General features: G+C 42.5%; 1 long non-coding RNA gene across 1 annotated transcript in view; it reads right to left on the bottom strand.

The window, feature by feature from the left end:
* LOC141563968 (uncharacterized) overlaps window positions 1–2,480 on the bottom strand; it is an 18,101-nt gene extending 15,621 nt beyond the window's left edge. Inside the window, exon 1 of the long non-coding RNA XR_012488549.1 lies at window positions 2,350–2,480. This is a non-coding gene — a long non-coding RNA (uncharacterized LOC141563968). The remainder of the gene's footprint in view (window positions 1–2,349) is intronic.
* Window positions 2,481–11,474: the final 8,994 nt, after the last annotated feature.

The following is an 11,474-nucleotide window of genomic DNA, read 5'->3' as shown; positions in this document are numbered from 1 at the left end:
AGACAATGGCAAATCACTCAGTATCCTTGCCAAGTAAATCCCATTGACACTATGGGCCACAACATCATGAAAAGTCAAACAATAATAACATATATATGTATATATAAATGTATACTATTCTACTATATTCCTACAGAAGTTAGTGTTATACTATATGCCATATTATTATAATATGCTATATACCATATTACTATGGATTAATTACCATAGTATATAGTATATAGTACAGCATATAAATATATTAAGTATGTTATATATAGTATATGTAATATAAGTATATTAATATATACTATATTAATTAATTATAAGTATATTAATATATACTATATTACATACTATAGCACAGTATTATATACTATAGTACTATATAAATTATTAAACTATATACTATAGTATTTTATTATTATATGCTGTAATATATTATTATGTGCAAAATATAAGTTATATAAATGTATGAATACATGTGTGGGTAGGTAAAAAGAACACAGACAGAGATAAGTAACAGACAAGACAAAAGATAGCTAGACAGACAGATAGAAAGACAGACAGATAGATGATAGGCAGAAAAAAGGAGACAAACAGATAGATAAGTAGATATAGACAAGACAGACATAGATAGATAGGGAAAGAGAGAGAGAGGAAAAAAAGAGAGAGAGAGAGATGTTTGTTCTTCATTATCAGAGGACCATGATGTTGGGAAGGCAGTGTCACGACTTGTAGGTGAATTGGATTTAAGTAAGGGAGGGCTGTGCAGTCACCAGCCTTACTCTTTCCTCTGGAGCAAATTTGGAATGACTAGAGATGCTTCAGATGTAGTGAAAGACCTTGACCTTTTAGAGTCAAGGCAAGTCTCATTCAGTGATTAAGACTAGGTAAGAAATGAGACAAAGAATGATCTTTTTACCTATTCCAAAAGCAAAATCAATCTGGGAAGGGAAGATCCTTAAGATTTCTAGCCAAAACAGAAAATTTACATTCACTATGAGTCAAACAGGACCTAAACAATGATCAAATGAGGCTTGGGCTAGGATTTATTATTGGCCTATTGATGAGAGGATTTAAGGTATGTCTTTAAAAAAACTAACTTGTAATGATATCTTAAGAGGTTTCATTGATCAAAATTTATATTACTTTGGGCAGAGCATCCTCAAATAAGGATGATTCCCTATGTGGAGAGAGGGAGAGAAGGCAAGGAAGAAGGGAAGAATGGAGAAGAAAAGGAAGGGAAAGAAGGAAGGAAGGGAAAGAAGGAAGGAAGGAAGGAAGGAAGGAAGGAAGGAAGGAAGGAAGGAAGGAAGGAAGGAAGGAAGGAAGGAAGGAAGGAAGGAAGGAAGGAAGGAAGGAAGGAAGGAAGGAAGGAAGGAAGGAAGGAAGGAAGGAAGGAAGGAAGGAAGGAAGGAAGGAAGGAAGGAAGGAAGGGAGGGAGGGAGGGAGGGAGGGAGGGAGGGAGCTGCATTAGCCAACAGGAGAATTAGCCTGTTGGGACCCAGTGGAGCATCATGTTTTAGTCACAGATTATCGATTGTTGTTTGTTCTTTGTAATTTTGTTCTCAAAGAGGATCATGACATTGGGAAGATGAAGTCATGATTTGCAAGTGATTTGGGTTTAGGAGAGGCAGGTCTAAGGCAGAATTCCAGCTCAGATTTTCCTGACTCCCAAGCCCAAGGCTCTTACCCACTATGTCACAACTGTCTCCCCGAGCTTAACACAATTCATGGCACTTAGTAAAACCTTAAAAAGTTCATGTTGACCAACTGACTGACTAATTCAGAGTAGTAAAATTGCTTGCTAGGAAGTAATCTGAGCCAACCACCTGAGGAACCAGGAGTTCTCATTCCCATGGAGGTTCCCCCCCCCCCTGCAAACTCCTTGGTGTAACTGTAAAAACCTACAGATTTCTTCTGAGCCAGAGTAGACAGCAGGAGAACATCCCCCTAACCCCCCAAAAGAGTGAGAAGAGCTTTTATAAATGAAGGCCAGAGGCCGGAATGTGCTGGGTAGCTGGCCCGCCCGAGATCTACAGGACAAGGCTAGCCTGTGCTGTGCAAGTGACCTTGGACATCCCTAAAAAGAGACCCAGAACCTGACTTCCTGACTAACTTGGCTCTTGCCAGGCACTGTGACTGCCAAAGGCCCTCAGGGGGGTAGATGCTGGAAGTCCTAATCTCATTACACATTCCTGGGTCTCTGAGACCTCCCGGAGAAAGAGGAGGAGGAAGTGAATTCTAACCAAATTTTAATTGTAACAGCAACTTCTAGCCCAGGTTCTTCTAACTAAATTTTAATTCTAACAACAACTTCCAGCCCAGATTTGAACTCTACTAGGTGGCCAGCCAGCCAGTACTCACCAGCTGTGGCAAGCCCCTAGGGGCTCCTACAGCCTCCCAGGTACTCCTGACCCCCTGTGAGCCTTGGACATTTCCTAAAGGTGAACGAACACTTAGCTGGAGCGAGACATTCCTCAATCAGTCAGCTCTCTGTGACCTCTCTCCTCTGTGATCTCATTTAGAATGTAAAGGGATCCTCAGAACAGAGAATTTAGAGACAAAAGGGGCTTTTTGAGATGATCCGGTCCAAATCCCTCATTGAGCAGATGAGGATGTCAATGAGAAAATGATGGGGTTTGGGTTTAGCTCCTAACTCAGCTATTTTCTATTTTGTATGACCTTAAACAAGTCACCTAACTTCAACAGGCCTCAATTTGTTTCTCTATAAAAAAAAATAATTAAAGTTTAAAAAAAAAAGAGTGTTTTCTTCCACCTGATGCTATGTACCTGAGGCTCAGGAAGGCACAGGGATCCACCACACAGCTCACAGTTCATAGAGAAGTTATATCCCCTGTCTGCTCCTCTGCTTGCTCAGCCACCTTGATTCTCCTCATGATCCAGCATAAAATAGCAATAATAGGCTGATCTTTCTTGTCAACTCAAATAAAAACCCTCTTTTATAGAAAATTTACACCCAAAGAGGTTGTTAACTCAGCTGAACTCACAAGGTCTTTAATGTCAGAGCCAGACATTATACCCAGAACTCCATCTTGCACCATTCTTTATCTATTATTTACAATGAGAGTCTTGAGAAAAGATGTCAACCTCAATTAAGTTTTGAACTTGACCTCCCAAGCCCCCCTCTAATTCTAATAGCTTTATGTCCTCTCTCTCTGATCTAAACAAAACTGGCCGAGACAATCTAGACAGAATCAAAGGTGGTGGTAATCATGTCTTGAAACATTTTGTAAATGCTCTTGTGATGAAGAGAGCCATCTGCTCCCAGATGGAGAATTATGGGGACTGAGTGTGGATCACAACACAGTATTTTCACTTTTTAAATGGTTGCTCCCTTGCACTTTGTTTTCTTTCTCATTTTTTTTCCTTTTTTGATTAGATTTTTCTTGCCCAGGATGATAATTGTGGAAATCCATATAGGAGAATTGTACATGTTTAACATAAATTAGATGGGTTGCCATCTGGAGAAGGGGGTGGATGGAAGGAAGGGGGAAAATTTTGAAAGACAAGGTTTTGCAAGAGTAAATTATTGTATGTAAATTGTAAATTATCTATGCATATGTTTTGAAAATAAAAAGCTTTATTTTTTTTAAATTTGTAAGCTGTGCTCTCACATAGGGTATCCTAAAATAAAAAGTGATCAACAAATATTAGTTGTTGAAGATGACCAACAATGACCAGGATAGATGCCCTTGTATCCTGAGCCTTCATGGTGTTAGCATAGCAGAGAAGGCGGGGCAGTTGAACCAAAGGGGTAGGAAAGAAGCAATACAACCCCAAGGAAGCTTCCAACCCCTTTCCCATGTTGGGGCTGCTTCCAGTCAACACAAAGAAACAGAGAGAAGCAGGCCCCCCCTGCTGATATTTGGAAGCTAATTCTAGAATATTATAGTGTGTGGAGAAGGGAAACTGAGCCTAGGAGATTCAATACAACTGGACAGGATTGGTAGGAGGAAAGGTCCTACAAGTCTGTGCATCAGACACCACTGCTAATATATCTGGACTTGGAGAATAATAAGGGAATTTATCAATAACCAGAATTATTCACATTTAATTACAATAAAAATTTATTTGTAAATTGTTGTCTTTATAAGGCTTTGCAAATGTCTCTTAACAGATCATTTTTCCATACATTGTCTCATTTGTTTCTCGTAGCCTCCTTTGAGGCACATGCTATTATTATTCCGTTTTACAAATGAGCACATCGAGGTGCTCCAGTCTTCCAGAATCCACATGCTTTGCTGCCTTGATAACTGTGGTTCAACAGAAGCTAAGTCCCTGATAGTCCCTTATAAATTTCACCCCCTACTTTAAGGTATATGTGAGTCAGAAATCAAGAAGCGAGACCCTCTGCCCCTTGAGCTCCTTAAAGAAATAGTCAGGGAATGAGCCAGGGAGCAGGCTTCTCTCACAGTCTAATCCCTCTCCTTTCCTCCTCATCCCCAATTATTGTTTAAAAAAAAAACATTAAAAAGTCAATCAATCAATTAATTAATTAGTTAACTTTTTAAAAGGCCTTGCTTATTTTAAAAAATTTTAAAAAACATTAAAAAGCCCCCTAGATATAATCAGCCTCAATCCATCACCCCATCCAGCACTGGGGTTAAAGGCTCCCACACTATCTGCTTTAAATTCATGATACAATGGAAAGTGCTGGCTGTGGAATCATGGATCTCACTTCCCATCCTGGCCCAATTTACTCCTTGGGTGGTTTGGGGCAACCAACCAACAAGTATTTACTGAGTCCTACTTCTCTGGCTTTGTTTCCTCATCCATAAAATGGGGATGGGTTAAACTAGGATCTCTTCCAACTCTAAACTGAGAGTACAAGATGACCCTTAATGTTCTTGTAGCCCTGATCCTAAGAGCCTCTGGTAGCAGCTGAGGCTCTTAAGTCCTAAGAGACGAGGCCGACTTGAAAACCAGATGATTCCCATTAATCTTTTGAAGAACAAATGTTTTCTCCCCAGCGGTGGAGAAATCTCTGTACGCTCTCCTTTGATTATGTCATATCTCTCACATTTTTCCCTTGCCTGGGCACTAGGATGCTTCCACTCATGTCTTGCACACTGCAGGCCAGATCCCAGCAAAAGATTTCTTTGGGGTTTTATTTAGTAACATCCTGACTCTCCAGTTTCCTTGGTATCCACTCTCACCTGTGTTCTTAGTCCCACAGCCCCTGGGCAAAAACTACCTAGCACAATTAATACTCAGGCTCAAGATTCCCCCTCATTCACTCCCTAGCTCTCATCTAGAGGGTCAATAGATGTTTGTTTTAACCAATCAAATGTAGGGAGGTAGGATTTGTAGGGCTTCTTAAACTTTTTTCATTCATGACTCCTTTTCACCTGAAATTTTTTTTCCACAAGCCTAGGTCTATAGGTATATAAAATAGTTATATAAATCAAATATTGGAATAAATAAATAAATAAAATAATGGAAGTGAGATTTGAATTCAGAGCTAAGCATTCTAATCCCCATGGTACAATGCCTTTTTAGGTATTAAGAATATTAGAAATGGATTGGGTTGTATGTTAACCCTTGCTTCCAAACTCCTTTCCAGGGACTTAAAAAATAAAGAAAATGGTGTTTAGAAAGGAATTCCCTAAGGTAACCTAGTTACCAAGTGATAAAGCTGGGATTAAAACCCACCATCAGGTCTTGTTCCCCCAAACACACACACCTTTTGGTTGTGTGATTTCACTATATAGAGAATTTCATGGTGAAGAAGATCCTTCCACCATCTCAGATCATCACAGTCTTAGAGATTTCTGGGGCATTGAGAGGTTCAATAAATCCCACATGAGTCAGGAGCAGGTCCCCAAGTTTTCCCGACTTCGAGGCTAACCAAGACTCACATATAGTAATGGCTTGTGTGTTTCTTGATGCAAAACCTTAAAACGACTTTGTATTTACTTTGTGGAGAGTTTCCTTACCTGTGTAAGATGCTTCAGCTGCAATCTCACCCTAGTATTCTCTCACGGTCTGAGACCTGGACTCCACCGTACAGCTCCCCCACCTAATCCCACTGGGGAGTTTCTCGGGGTGTCCTTTTCAGGGAAGGACCAAGGACAGTTTCCCTCTCCCCTTTTCAGTTTCCCTTCTTCTGTTGTCCTTCCCCATTAAAATGTAAGCTTCCTGAGGGGCAGACCTCATGTTTCTTTCTTTCTTTTTTTTTTTTTTTTTGGCTTGTTTTTGTATCCCCAGTCTTAGCACAATTCCTGACAAGTAAGTGCTTAATAAATGTTCTTGCTTTCCTTGCACAAGTTTTCCCCGTGCCACCATTACCACTTAGTAAAACCGGAGCTCCTTAAAGGTAGGGGTGTGGTGTGTGTGTGTGTGTGTGTGTGTGTGTGTGTGTGTGTGTGTGTGTGTTCTCAGTGCCTGGGGGCCATCTCCTGCATCCTATCTTGCCACTGGACCCCGTTGGCTCTGGAGGGAAAGTGAGGCAGGTGACTTTGCACAGCCCTCCCTGACTTAAATCTAATTCACTTGCATGTCACAAATTCCCCTCCCTAATGTCAGGGTCCTCCTCCAGAATCAAGGACAAACAGCAGCAATCCTTGGTGTCTGGCACATAGTAGGGGCTTAATAAACATGGACAGAGTGTTGGTCCTGGAGCTAGAGGAACTGGGATTAATTCCCATCTCCATCCCTTCTCAAGGTTCCATTTCCCTCTTCTGTGACATCAGGGATAGGGAAGGAAGATCTCTATGTATACAATAACTATGTGTCTGTGTCTAAGTGGACGAATGTTGATTGAATTGAATTGAGTTGAATTAAAATCCACTGTCCTCTCGCCTCTCGCTCCTTCCTCCAAAAGCTCTCCCTTCCCCTCTCACCAGCTGCCCACAGGGTGGGTACCCTCGCCGGCGGGCTCTCAGGAATATAGACCGTCTCCACACTAACAGGCTGCCCAACTGCCAGCTCTGGCTCTGGGTATGGTGCTAAGCTGCAAATCCGACATGTTCCCATCAGACTCCTGGGACGGGATGCCTGGTCTTCAGTCAGCTCGGCCAAGAAAATCAGCAAGACCTGGTTTCTGGAACCCTCCGCTCTCCCCCTGGGTTTGCCCTGCCCCTCGGAGCACTTGGTACACGCCGCCCGCCCGTGTGAGCAGATTTCTGTGATATATACTGTAAATCTACTTCATTTGAAATTCACAGTTAATGACCTATTCCCTCTTCTTCAGGAAACAGAGTGAGGTTCCGGCTTTTAAAGGGCTGGAGTTTACTGGCCCGGCTATGACAAGTATTACAAAGTATAGTCCTCCTCTAAAAGCACTTAAGAAACTTGTCTCCATCAGAAATTTCAAGAATACCTTCAAACGGCATCATTTATCAGTCAGAGGGGCAGGAGGGTAGGGAGAGGATGAGCAGAGAGCCTGGAGCTCCCCATCTGTGCCTTGCTGGGGGGGGGGTGGAAGGGAGTGGGGAAACAGGACTGGACTGTCACTGACTGGACAGGCAGTGTGTGTGTTTGTGTGAGTGTGTATGTGTGTGTGAGTGAGTGTGTGTGTGAGTGTCTGTGTGTGAGTGTGTGTGAGAGTGTGTGTGTGAGTGTGTGTGTGAGTGTGTATGTGTGTGTGAGTGTGTATGTGTGTGTGAGTGTGTATGTGTGTGAGTGTGTGTGAGTGTGTGTGTAAGTGTGTATATGTGTGAGTGTGTGTATGTGTGTGTGAGAGAGTGTGTATGTGTGTGTGAGTGTGTGTGAGAGAGTGTGTGTGAGTGTGTGTGTAAGTGTGTATGTGTGTGAGTGTGTGTGTAAGTGTGTATGTGTGTGTAAGTGTGTATATGTGTGTGAGAGTGTGTATGTGTGTGTGATTGTGTGTGTGTGAGTGTCTGTGTGTATGTGTGTGTATATGTGTGTGAGAGAGTGTGTATGTGAGTGTGTGAGTGTGTGTGTGAGTATGTTTGTGTGTGTGAGTGTGTGAGTGTGGGTATGTGTGTGAGAGTGTGTGAGAGAGTGTGTGTGTGTGTGTGAGAGAGAGAGTGCAGGGGCATTGGGCTGGACAGGTGGGTGAAATTATCTTTAAGGACGTATGGATTTCAGAGGGCAGGTAGTAACGCATGCTCCCCACCTCCTGAATGGGGGGACAGGCTCAAGATGCAGAATGAAACAGACCCTTTTGGACAAAGCCAATGGAGGACACAGATCTTGAAACTCACATTAGACATATTGATTCCAAGGATTCCCACCCAAAGACAGGAGGAGAAGAGAGGGGGAAAAAAAAGTTTTGTTTATTATAAACAAATTTAATTTAATTTTTTAAAAGTGTGTGTGTGTCTATATATGTGTGTATATGTATATATACATTTATACATATAGTTATTTGGCATGGGTATAACTATAGTCAAAGTAGATTATGAAAAATGAATAAATGAGTGGAAAACATGCACACACCCCCACACACATGCATGATACCTATGAGTGCCTATATATCAGTGAATGTTGTGAATATATCCTTGTAAGTGCATGTGCAAGGGTACACAAGTGTATGTAATGCTTGTATATACTTATGTGTTTATATGTGGAGCCCTAAATATGAGTGCATGCACACACCTGTCTATGTATCTATACGTTGGTACATGTATCTGTGTATTGTATGTATACACATGCATGTACTTATATGTGTATGTATATAGATACATAGGTATAGGTATTATACATGCCTATACCTATATATTATGTGTTTAAATATTATACATTATTACATATATTTCATTACATTAGCTAAAATATATATTAGATATATAAAGACACATAGAACCTGTTTAGACTCTATTATATATAATCAGTATTATCTATATTATGTCTATAGATGGATAAATTACACATATTATAATATATATTTTATACACATATGCATGTACTTATATGTGTGTATATATAGGTATATAGGTATAGGTAGTATACATGCCTATACCTATATATGCATGTATGTATGTGTTTTAAATATTATATATATGTTATATTAGATAAAATATATATTAGATATATAAACACACATAAATTTGTTTAGACTCAATTATATATAATCAGTATTATCTATATTATATCTATAGATAGATTATATATTACATTTTATATACATATGTTTTATACATACATATATATGTACTTATATATTATATGTCTATATAGGTACATAGGTATAGGTATTATACATGCCTACATATATGTGTGTGTTTAAATATTAGATATATTATAGTTTAGATTAGATATATACATTACACATAGAACCTGTTTAGGTTCTATTATATATGATCTAAAATCATCTGTATTATACTATAGACAGACAGATATTATTACATGTATTCTATTTTTATAGATATGTTAGATACATAAGTATACACACACACCCTGGGCGGGTACGTGGTGAGTGCCGTGCACATAGCCGTGGCTTACCTCTCTCAGACAAGTGTGTGTGTGTGTGTGTGTGGTGTGTGTGTGTATGTGTGTGTGTGTGTGAATAAAAGCATCACACGCTGCCCCTTAAGTGAATGTGAGATTGTGTTTGGGAGTGAGAGCTTGCACGTGCTCATAGCCCTCTGCTGCAGGAGAAAGGACGAGTGAGCGCCTGTGTGTGCAGGTGTGGCTATGGCTGTGTCCTGCGCCCGGGGTGTGAGGGGCCAAACGTCTGAATGAGAGGGAAGGGCGCTCTGCCAGCAGGAGTGTGCGCCGGCAGGGCAGGGATCGAAGGGGGCTCCACAAAGATTGAGCATAAAAAGTGCTTTGCAGACTTAATGCTCAGTGCAAATGTCCATTTTAACAAAAGGGGAAACTGAGGTTCAGGGTCAAACCAGTTGAGGAGTTCAGACACGGTTTGCCCCGATGCCGGGGAGCTCTTTCCGTGACATGGGAGGAAGGAGGAAGAAGAGGGTCCGGGCGGTCACTTCTGTGCTTGGGCAGGCGTCTGAGAGTCCGTGAATGCTCATGGGCAAGGGGGCGGGCCCTGCTTACCGGAGAGCATCAGGCTCTGGGCAAATACAACTGAGACCAGTCCCTGCCCTCAGAGAGCTTACACTTGGGGGGGGGGGGGAAGGGTCTGTAACGTGTCCACACACACAGTAACTCAAAGGAGTTTCAGAAGGAGAAGGTCCTAAAGACAGGGGACATCCAGAAGGGTCTGGGGTCCCAGGGACTCCTGAGCTGGGTTTTCTAGGCTCACTTATACAGCAGAGGATGCAGCCTAAAGCTGGCACAGGGAGTGTGTGTGGAGCAAGAGACCAAGAAATGACGGGAGGGGAGGGAATAACAGTCAGCACAGGTAGGAACAAGATTGGGAGGGCTGTGTGTGTGTGTGTGTGTGTGTGTGTGTGAGAGAGAGAGAGAGAGAGAGTGTGTGTGTGTGTGTGTGTGTGTGTGTGTGTGTGTGTGTGCGCGTGTGCGCGCGCGCAGCGCAAATAAGGGATGTGCGTGGCCTGGGCTGGGCACATGTGTGTGGCGCCCCCCACTCCAGAGAACAAAAGCCAAATCCCCGGGTCATTTGAACTCTCCGATCAAAGAGCTCGGCTAATCAGGTTAGCATCGCTGTTTGGGGGTCAGCCCACTTAGCTGAAATCCAAAGCCACCCCGGGCGTAATTGGGCCATGGAGGGGATCGATTGGGACCATCCGCACTTTCTCATTTTCAAAAGAGTCAGGGCTTAACCAGGTTAATTTCTGTTAAGCACATTACCCAGGTGCTCTCCCCTTACCACCCCAATGATTATGTGTCGGGCCTGAAGGATTATAATTGCAACCCAGCAAGACACGAACGGCCCAGCATGATTTAAGGAGGGATGTGGGCCCAGAGTTAGGGCTCTTATCTAGCGGCCAGTGAAGGGGAACTTTCTTCCTTGAATTCATTTGTGATTGATGGGACCCTGAGTCCGGAACAAAGCTGCACGTGAGAAGAGCGCTCAAGTTCTCTCTGTGTATCTCTCTCTCTCCCTGTCTCTCTGTCTCTCTCCCTGTCTCTCTGTCTCTCTCCCTGTCTCTCTGTCTCTCTCCCTGTCTCTCTGTCTCTCTCCCTGTCTCTCCGTCTCTGTCTCTCTCTCTCTCTCTCTGTCTCTCTGTCTCTCTCTCTCTCTCTCTGTCTCTCTCTCTCTCTGTCTCTCTCTCTCTCTCTCTCTCTCTCTCTCTCTGTCTCTCTTCTCTCTCTCTCTCTCTCTCTCTCTCTCTCTCTCTCTCTCTCTCTCTCTCTCTCTGTATCTCTCTCTGTCTCTCCGTCTCTCTCTCTCCCTATCTCTCTCTCTCTCTCTCTCTCTCTCTCTCTCTCTCTCTCTCTCTCTCTCTCTCTCTCTCTCTGTATCTCTCTCTCTGTATCTCTCTCTCTCTCTCTCTCTCTCTCTCTCTCTCTCTCTCTCTCTCTCTCTCTCTCTCTCTCTCTCTGTATCTCTCTCTGTCTCTGTCCTCTCTCTCTTCTTCCTGGCTCTTTGCTTGTGAACAAAGTCATATGTTCCCACAGTGGTCACAGATGAGGTC

This window comes from Sminthopsis crassicaudata, chromosome 3, assembly GCF_048593235.1.
Source record: "Sminthopsis crassicaudata isolate SCR6 chromosome 3, ASM4859323v1, whole genome shotgun sequence".
Lineage (NCBI taxonomy): Eukaryota > Metazoa > Chordata > Mammalia > Dasyuromorphia > Dasyuridae > Sminthopsis > Sminthopsis crassicaudata.
The sequence above is the reverse complement of the archived record's forward strand: the minus strand, read 5'-3'. Positions and strand labels throughout refer to the sequence as shown.